At 36.0% G+C, this 10178-nt stretch overlaps 1 protein-coding gene across 1 annotated transcript in view; it reads right to left on the bottom strand.

The window, feature by feature from the left end:
• The window catches only part of LOC105005157 (cysteine-rich secretory protein 3-like), a 26577-nt gene extending 23176 nt beyond the window's left edge, over window positions 1–3401 (bottom strand). Inside the window, exon 1 of the mRNA XM_010863034.1 lies at window positions 3287–3401. The gene's annotated coding sequence lies outside the window, so the exon portion shown is untranslated. The remainder of the gene's footprint in view (window positions 1–3286) is intronic.
• Window positions 3402–10178: the final 6777 nt, after the last annotated feature.

The following is a 10178-nucleotide window of genomic DNA, read 5'->3' as shown; positions in this document are numbered from 1 at the left end:
AATATCTTATGACTAAGAGCAGAACAAGTCTTTTTGAAGTGAAAATGCATATAATACAGTTAAACTGTAATATATTATTTCTTTCTCACCTTGATGTCAGGCTCTTTGCTAAGTTTGAAACACTCACTTGAAAAAGAAAATATTATTTTCTCTAATGACATGATATCACTGCTTATTAGAAGATAAAAAGCACATTTATAAAAATTATGCAAGCAAACATTCCCTTATAAGTCTATCTTGTGGAAATAAGAATTTTCAAATTATAAACTAAGGAGAATGTGCTTTTTCTTAAGAAGAGAGTTCATAAAAGGATCCGTTTACAAAGCAAATTTTTAGGTTTCTATTCTAGTCAGGATGTCAAAATAGGCGGGCTTCTTGTTTCACTCCAACATGGATATGGAAGGAATGACAGAAGCAAAACAGAATCATGACTTTCAAGAAATATCAAAAAGATAGGAAGAAAATCTGGGGAGAAGTAAGTCTCTCGTGACCTCTAGTGTGTATGTGTTGATGTGTGTGTGATGGGTGTGAAGTGGAGGAAGAGGTTGCATCCTGAGGCAGTAGCTGGCCTGAGTGTATAGCGATAGCCAAGCCTTTTAATTTTTGCTCTTGCCTCAAGATAATCATTGCTTCCCCATTATTGCAAAATTCTGTAGCAATAGAACTAGCCACCTGTCCTGGGGCTATGTATCAGCAAGATAGCATCAGGGGAACATAACCTTCATCAGATGCAAAGAAATGTATGGGCTATTCTACATTGCTATTACATTCATACACCTATTCCATCTCACCCCCTAGGGTTATGTGAGTATGAATTAGTATAACTACTTCCTCTCAATGCTGTTTCTTCCTAAAATGAACCTAAGGAGTGGCAGCAAATGGAAAGGATTCTGGGATTAAGTCTGTTCTAGTATATTTTTGCCATATGACCCAAGAAAGCTAGTATAAGTATGAAAATGAACCAAAATTATTGAATAATGTACCACCTTGTGCAATCTATAGGCTATTGTGAACAGGCAGGAAGCCCCTTGCCCTGAGTGAGCCATGTATAATGGTGCCATTATATGGCGACTTCCCAGGTGGCACAGTGGTAAAGAATCTTCCTGTCAATGCAGAAGATGCAAGAGACATGAAAAGTATTAATACATGTGTACATAATGTATACATTATAGTTAGAGACACACTTATATACCTAACCACAGCTCAGAAAACTATGTGAAGTGAAAGTATTAGTCAATCAGTCATGTCTGATTCTTTGTGACGCCATAGACTGTAGCCCACCAGGCTCCTCTGTCCATGGAATTCTCCAGGCAAGAATACTGGAGTGGGTTGCCATTTTATTCTCCAGGGAATCTTCCCGACCCAGGGATTGAATCCGGGTCTCCTGCATTGCAGGCAGACTCTTTACCAACCGAGCCACCAGGGAAGACATCAGAAAACTATAGGATGCATTATTTTTCAAATATAGTTTAATGTAATATTTAATCTTCACTATAACACATTCTTTCATCTCACCACTTACATGTGAAATGGAAAGCAGCCTATAAGAGTTTGCAAACCTTTTAGACTTCATCTTATTTAGAAATCTACAAAGATATCTAAATAACAACAGCTACATTGACAGTTCCCAGAAAGCAATTATTTTTTGTTCCCAAAGATTAATTCTCTCCTCTTTGCTTGAATTTACTGAAAAACGTTACTAGAATTCTTAGCACTATGTGGATTTAAACATTACTCAAGAGTTCTGACACTCCTCCTCACAATTTATCTCTTCCTCTTACAAATCTGACCTCAATTCAGAAGCCTTATTATTGTAGAGGAGCTCCCAGACTTGAAACTTGAAATCAGTTTAATTTCCTTTGATTCTTCTCCAGAGTGTGAATCATATAGGTAGACATTGTAGGTTTTGGTTTTAAACAGCAGAAGTGGGATCACGAAATCTTCTCTGGCAATAGTATGTCTTCCCTAAGCTTCCTGGATGCTAGTTAGCCACAGAGGAGAAAAGCATTAATATAAAATGATTTTAAAGTAAAACCTTTCCTCTGTGAAGTGAATAGCTGCTCACAGGTCATCAGAGGCAGGTATGTGGTTTCTTGATATCTGCTTATCTAGGATCACTTCTTATTTGCCAAGGAATATAAAATTTTATATAGAAATTCCCTCCTTATGTAAAATAATGCAACTGATATTATATTTAAATCACTTATATAAACATAAATGCCTGAAAAGGTTGACTTTTGTTGGAAAAGTTTCTAATTTTTTTTTTTGACTGCATTTCATAGGGGATATTTTATCTTAGGTTGATAATCTTTAGAATATTTTTGTCTCAAGATTGGTGCTATTACTTTGTTTTGGTGGATTTAAAACTATTAGCAATAGCTTCCCATACTTATTTTAATAATGTCTATATTATATAATGTCCATATATGTTAATACTAGTAAAATTATTTTATTCATTTATTAAAAATTTTTAATTGGAGGATAATTGCTTTACAATATTGTGTTAGTTTCTGTCATACATCAACATGATCAGCCATAGGTATACATCTATCCCCATCCTCTTGAACCTCCCTCCTACCTCTCACCCCACCCCACCCTACCCCTCTAGGTTGTCTCAGAGCAAGGAGTTTGAGCTCCCTGAGTCATACAGCAAATTCCCACTGGCTATCTATTTTACATATGGTAATGTATATATTTCAATGTTACTCTTTCAATTCCTCCTGCCCTCTCCTTCTCCCAAGTCTGTTCTTTGTATCTGTGTCTCCATTGCTGTCCTGCAAATAAGTTCATCTTTCTAGATTCCATATATATGCATTAATATACAACATCTGCTTTTCTTTTTCTGACTTACTTCACTCTATATCATAGGCTCTGGGTTCATCCACCTCATTAGAACTGTCTCAAATGTGTTCCTTAAGTTATTATCGTGGAAGTATGAACACACATATAACCATAGTTTTTTATTTTTGCATTAAAGGAAGTTCTGGTATAATTGTTTCCAAAATTCACAGACATAGGAATTAATTATATTGCTTATTTTAGAACAAAAGGTAAAAACTAATTTATTACATTAGATAAAAGTGCTTTTTGTTAATATTAGAGCTATATGTTACTTTCTTAGCTTAAAAAGAATAGAATAGCTTAAGATCATTACTCTCAATATAGGTTATCAACAGTCTTGAAAACCACAGAGTCATTTACTAGGTATCGTTTTTTCACTGGCAAGGCATTAAGTACTTTGTCACAGTAAAATGTTCACTTTAAAAATAAACAAATTGCCACTTACTGTTGGTCTTCGGGGCAGGATGAAGTTAACTGCTTTATCTGTGGGAAGAAGACAAGTGGAGAGAACGACGTTAGGTATATATGCATTATACCTATTTCCTGCTCTGACCAATTCTGGTTGTGCAAGTAAATCTGTCAACAAGGTTGGAAACCGGATTTGTCATAATACCAGTAGTCTCAAATTTCATTGCTGGTTGTCTAACTGAACTTTTCACATTATCTTGTGATTCCCCACGCAACTTTTAAAAATAAATAGCTATTTCACATTTAACTACTGTACACTTATTCTTTTGAAGTGCATATCCTGCTACAATTTATCCCCATTTTTGTAAATCAGTATTTTGACTGTGCTTAACCAAACTATGCTCATTACAACATTAGAGTTTTCAAGATTACTTTTTTTTCTGTAAGAATAAATCTCTGTTTATCATTTTTTGTGAACTCTAGAGAATACAATGCTTTCTTACAGAGATCTAAAATATATTCATTAGTAATTGCTTGAACCTTATTTTGGAGAATAATTTAGTCTTTATCTTTATAAATGCAAGGTCACAGTGTCTTTCAAAACAGAATGGAAAGAGATTCCATAACTTATTGGTATTTCTAAGTTTTAAGTTCTCCTGATATTAATATTTATTTTCTGGCTATATGAAATTCAACATAACATTGATCTACATTACATATTAAATTATCATCAGTTGATTCTATTTGTCTATGAAAGCTTAGTAATTCTAAGCATGTTTCCACATCTCAGAAAAGAGCTGAACAAATAATGTCAGGTTTTCTCTGTCTCTAAAATGTAAGGATTTCAACTATTGAATTTTAATAAATGAATAAGTATAAATCAATAAATCACAAGTAACATATATATAGCACCGGCAGACATTTCTGCCTGCTTACACTAGCCTATAGATTGCACAAAGTTGTACATAATTCAATAATTTTGGTGCATTTTCATGTTTATACTAGATTTCTTGAGTCATATGCAAAAATACACTAGAACAGACTAATGCCTGGTCAACAGTCACATTATTTTATGACAGCTTGGAAATATATTAAGTAATTAGGAAAAATAATATTTTATTTAATAGTGCTAAGATGAGTAAACATGTGTAAATTGCATGCCATGTAGTAAAAATTTGTAAAGTGTTAGTCCCCTCCTATTTTATGTGCTTCTTTCCCTATATGTCTGGACAAAATTGCCCCTAACACTTTAACCTATGGGACTGCACTTTATTTTTGTGGCAGATGGTTTGACTAAGATATAGGTATTTCTGTGAGAGATTACCATAAGAAGTGGATTTTTGTTTAGTTGCTAGTCCTGTCCAACTCTTTTGCAACTCCGCTGACTGCAGCCTCCCAGGCTCCTATGTCCATGGGATTTCCTAGTCAAGAATACTGAAGTGGGGTTGACACTTCCTTCTTCAAGGGATCTTCCTGACCCAGGGAGATCAAACCCATGTCTCCTGCAGTGGCAGATACTGTAAGTAGCATATGTGTAGCACCGACAGATACTGAGCCATCGGGTGAGCCCAAGTAGTGGATAGAAAATGGTATAAGAGACCGAGCTATGTTTTGACTCATTAACGCTTAATATAATTTTTCTTATTTTGTGTTTGTAGACATGGCTTGAGAGCTTGTTTGGAGGTTCTAGCAGGGGAGCGCAGCTACTCGTATACCCTTGACCGAAGACTGGTCCTCCGCTATCGGGGATGGTCGTCCCCTTCGACCGAGCGCGCAGCTTCGGGAGGGACGCACATGGAGCGCTGAGGGAGGAAGGGGACACCCGCCTAGCCAGCCAGATCAGCCGAACCTACCCTGGCGATCAGTGGGGTGACAGATGTCGAAACCAGATCGTACTCACATCCTGTAGACATGGCTTGACAACAACAAAATAATGTCCCTCACCATCTAGTTCTGCAAGGATGAAGTCACCAGCCACTGCAGTCACTGACCTTCAACGCATCCTGAAAGGAGTTCAGGGCGGAGATCAGGAATAAGGCCCTTTGTGTTCCAGTGAAGCTGGCAGAACAGGCCTTCAGATAGATATTTTCAGGGGGAAGTTTTATAAGCCCATTTTCTTGCATCGTCTCATATCTGAAAAAGCACTAAAATAATTAATGGAGGCTTCTGCTCCTCTGACTAGCAGCAGCTTTCTACTGAGATGTGTGCTTGATTGTGTGCATCCCTTCTTCACAAAATCATATATATCCTGAACCCCACCCTCCCCCCCACCCCTTATCTCTTTGGAACAGTTCCTTAGAGCTGAGAGGCTGTATCCTGGGCTACAGTGCTCATAAATCCTCCAATAAAACTGAACTCATAGATCTCTTGTGTGTCTAAAAATTTTTCAGTTAACAATCTAAGCAATCACTAGGTACACAGTTAGTTGGAAGTTACCTTACTTGTCAAATATTAGTACCCCTATTGTTAAGTGACACAAGTATGAAAAAGTATCTGGATCTTTGAATCATGAAATACCATGCACACATATCGGAATGACAGAATAACCTTGATCTTCCAAAATGGTTGTTTGCAACCAGCTTTGCTCCCTCACCTCTCATAATTTTTCTTTTTCTGTGTTTATATCCAGCATGGTCATTGTTGGTCTTTTGTGACCTATCCCTATCAATTTTATCAATAAATATCTGCCAGCTTATTCTTACGTGTGTGTCTAAGTGCATACATACTGTGTGCTCAGCTGCTCAGTCCTGTCTGACTCTTTGGGACCCTATGGACTGTAGACCCCAAGCTCCTCTCATGGGATTTTCCACGCAAGAATTCTGGAGTCACTGGAGTCAGCTGCCATTTGCTCCTCCAAGGGATTTCCCCTACTCAGGGATCAGACCTGTGTCTCCTGGCTCCTGCATTGGCAGGCAGGTTCTTTACCAGTGGGCCACCTAGCTAGATTTATGTCAAAAGGGCAAATCACATGTTTCTGTGTATATAGGTTAATCATTTCCAGCTATCCTAAGGGAACTTGTAACTAAGTATTTCAGTGACCATCGCTTTTAAAAAGTACATCCTGTTTAGGGAATGTTGTTTTTCTTACTTCTTAAAATTAATCTTCTCTTCTTGGGTTTGGACTAGTACACCCTAAGTAGGTTGGCTGTAAGACCAATATACTCTAACCAAATTGGCTATAATATGAATAAATAAAGCAGAACTTCCTCCTTCCCTAACCAGTCCTCCTCTCAGACACAGTAGGAACTGGATGATGCCTTTTTGGGGCATTTTTGTGTTAATCACTCAAAACTAACTAGTTACTACAAAGGTAAACAGCATCCCTGTAATATAGCTGATCTGTCATGGCCTAGCTTTCTATGACTTATAATTCCTAATTGCCAAATACCTATAGTTTACTGTTAAGAGCATAGTCTTTGGGAACTGTCAGGTCTGCGAAATGCCTCTGAGCTTCAGATTTCTCTTCTGTAAAATACAGATTTTAATATCATAGGCTTGCTTTGGTGATTGAAAAGTATAATGTACATAAAACTTACAATACCTGGCATATAATACTCAGTATCTGGAGTTAACATCTTTATTATTCTGCAAGGCCTAGTATTTGCTGAGTCCATACAGTGTTTCTATAAATAAATTTTGCTGGATTGAATTGCCAATGCTGGAGTGTTTATAATATCTTTTTTTCTTCTTTTATGTCATAGGAAAGAATCAGTATAATTTAATCAGAAGTGCAAGTGTTCAAGGACCTGTTCTATTAAAAACTGTCAGGGTCTTTAATAAAAAAAAAAAAGTTAAGATTTTGAGGTATATATCAAAATCTTTTTAAAAACTGAAAATTTAGAAAAAATCCAAAAGAATAAAAGTATAAATTAAAAAAAAAAAACAAACTGTCAGGGTGACCTTCAATAGAATGATTGATCATCTCTGTATCCTCACAAAGAAATTGAGGGGCATAGGACTAGATGCAGTTTAGAATTAGCATTAATTTAACTAAGATCTCATAAATAAGTTATATGTTTATAAGTGAGTTGTTTTGTTGAATTATTCTTTGATATAATAATTTAATTTAGAGACATTAATTTCCAGGAAAAGGAGGGTTTGAGTGCCAATTTATTGGCATTGTTTTCTCATTTCCTTAGTCCCTACAGTTAATTCACCAATTTCTTCTTTTTTAATTAAGATATATTTGATATGTGATTGTGTAAATTTAAGGTGTACAGCATGTTAATCTGATTTGTATTTGTATATTGTAATATTGAATATGATTGCTATTGTACAGTAATTATGTTACATAATTATATTTTCTTTTTAGTGGTTGGAATAATTAAGTTCTAGTCTTTTAGCAGGAGAAGGCAATGGCACCCCACTCCAGTACTCTTGCCTGGCAAATCCCATGGACAGAGGACCCTGGTAGGCTGCAGTTCATGGGGTCACGAAGAGTCGGACACAACTGAGTGACTTCACTTTCACTTTTCACTTTCATGCATTGGAAAAGGAAATGGCAACCCACTCCAGTGTTCTTGCAGTGTTCTTGCCTGGAGAATCCCAGGGATGGGGGATCCTGGTGGGCTGCCGTTTACGGAGTCGCACAGAGTCGGACATGACTGAAGTGACTTAGCAGCAGCAGCAGCAGCAGCAGTCTTTTAGCAAGTTTGATGATTATAACATAATATTGTCTGTATTCAGTATACTCTGTACAGAACTCCAGGGCGTATTTACTACTCATTGTAAGTGTGTACCCTTAAAAACAACATCTATCTTATTTTTTCACCTTATATCCCTTGGCAACCTCTATTTCACTGTCTGTTTTCATAGGTTTGACTCTTTTAGATTCCACATGTGATATCATAGAAGCTTGTTTTTCTTCATCTGACTTAGCATGATGTGATCAAGATCTATCCATGTGGTCACATACAAAAGGATGTCTTTTCTCATGGATGGATAATATTCCATATATTATCCGTTATATGTATACATGTACATATATATATGCCACATCTTCTCCAGTTTCTTCTTATATTCATATACTTCACTAGGTATGCAAAATATGTGAATTTTAAGTTGTGAGCCATTTACGTACAAGCATACCTATATATATATACATGTGTCGTGGGTCAGGTTCCTTAAAAACAGAAGCTGAGGTACAGATTACTGCATGTGGATCATTAAGGAAGTGCCCTTCAGGGAAAAGCTGTGAAGGAGGGGTTTCTGAGAAGGGCAAAGAGCTAAGAAAAACTGGTCTCTGGTAAAGTCCAGCCTTTTCCGATCAACAGGGGTGAGGTTCCAGACAACCCTTTTCTAACCATGAATCAGGCAGTCATTAGCACTGATGAGATGATGACACTTCCCAGCAAGGTGAATCCCATAGATCACAGGCAATCCTCTTGAAAAGAGTGGCTATGGATACAGTAGTCAACACCTACAGCAGCTGGAGAGCAGAGAATGCCTCTGGGACAGAAGTTGTGTGAGATCCCTCAACAGCATCTACCACTATATGGGACAATATTTGCATTATTATAACTAGTGCCTATATGCATGTAGGTGATGTGAAGAACGGTACAAGCATTTATCCTCTCCGTAATTCAGCTATTTCATCTGAAAAATAAGAGGACACACTAAATAATCTAAAAGCCTTTCCCACTCCTGAAATTCTGGGAGTCTCTGTTTTAGGAAAAGAGAAAACAAGGTTCTATCTCCCTTTCTTTCATTATCTAAATGTGTATTTCCATAGGGTCGCAAAGAGTTGGACATGTATTAATGATTACACAGGAGCAACAGCATTTAGTTGCTAGGTAACTGAATTTTACTAGTTTCTGTTTAATCCAGTTCTCAATTTCCTTATCTATAAAACAAAGATAAAATAATATTTACTGTTGTGAGGATTAAATATATTTAATGCATGGAAAGCACTTTATAACAATATTCAGCATGTAGTGAGTGTCCTATTAATACTAGCAATTAGAAACGTGTAAAGCAGTGAGGTTATAGTAAACAGTGTTAAAAGACCTATTCAGCACTAGATTTTTGATTTTGTAAAATGCACTTTAAGTATGATGAAATTTTTATTTATCATTATAAAGTTCATAAAACTAATAAACAGCTTAAGGATTATACACTTACGTGTCTTAATACCTGTATTACCTGTGTCTTTACCTGTATTTCCTGGTATTTTGCTGAACAGGCAACTCTGCAGAAGGGAAGTTAGTAAAAAGGTATTCAAAACTGGGGAGAGGAATTGCTATATTTTGTTAAACAAGCCTTATATTAGGTATTCTAAAATTCAGTGACAACAAATGAAAAATATATATACCAGACAAGATTTTCACAAGACAACTAGACATTTTTCATAGTAGGGACTGAGTCTGGTAAGTCAAATTTTAAAATGGTAGTTACATAATAGGGCTTGAATAAATGTTAGTGTTTTGTTGAACATTTTCTAAGAAAAAAGTAAGATCAGTAGAAGAGATGGAAACAAATTTCCCCTAGTTGAGAACTCCTTGCTCAAACTCCTATGACAAAGCCAGAAATTAACTTCATGGTTATAATTATGATCACATAGTACACATTCTGAAAATACATTTGAAAGAACATTACTTAAAAAATCATTTAAGATCTTTAAGATCATTAAGATCTAAATAAAAATAGTAAATATTTGGGGTAATTTCTTACAGTCTCTTTTATATTATTTATTTTATAAAACAGAGTCAGCCTTTCCCCTTGCCCTCTCCCTCCTCACCGCAAAGTTAACATAGTTAATATATGACCTATTTGGAAGATGATGAAAAAGACTGGTATTTTGATAATCATCTACCACTGAATGGTTTTTAAAATGAGTTTGCTCTCTTAAAAAATAATAGTTTTCAGGCAGTTCAGAACAAATTTTAAAGAAGCAGAAACTCATGACTCAAATGTAATTAGTATTAATGACT

Source organism: Bison bison, unplaced genomic scaffold (assembly GCF_000754665.1).
Source record: "Bison bison bison isolate TAMUID 2011002044 unplaced genomic scaffold, Bison_UMD1.0 scf7180017864487, whole genome shotgun sequence".
NCBI classification, from domain to species: Eukaryota; Metazoa; Chordata; class Mammalia; order Artiodactyla; family Bovidae; genus Bison; species Bison bison.
Note: the sequence above shows the minus strand (reverse complement) of the source record. Positions and strands in the feature narration are given on the sequence as shown.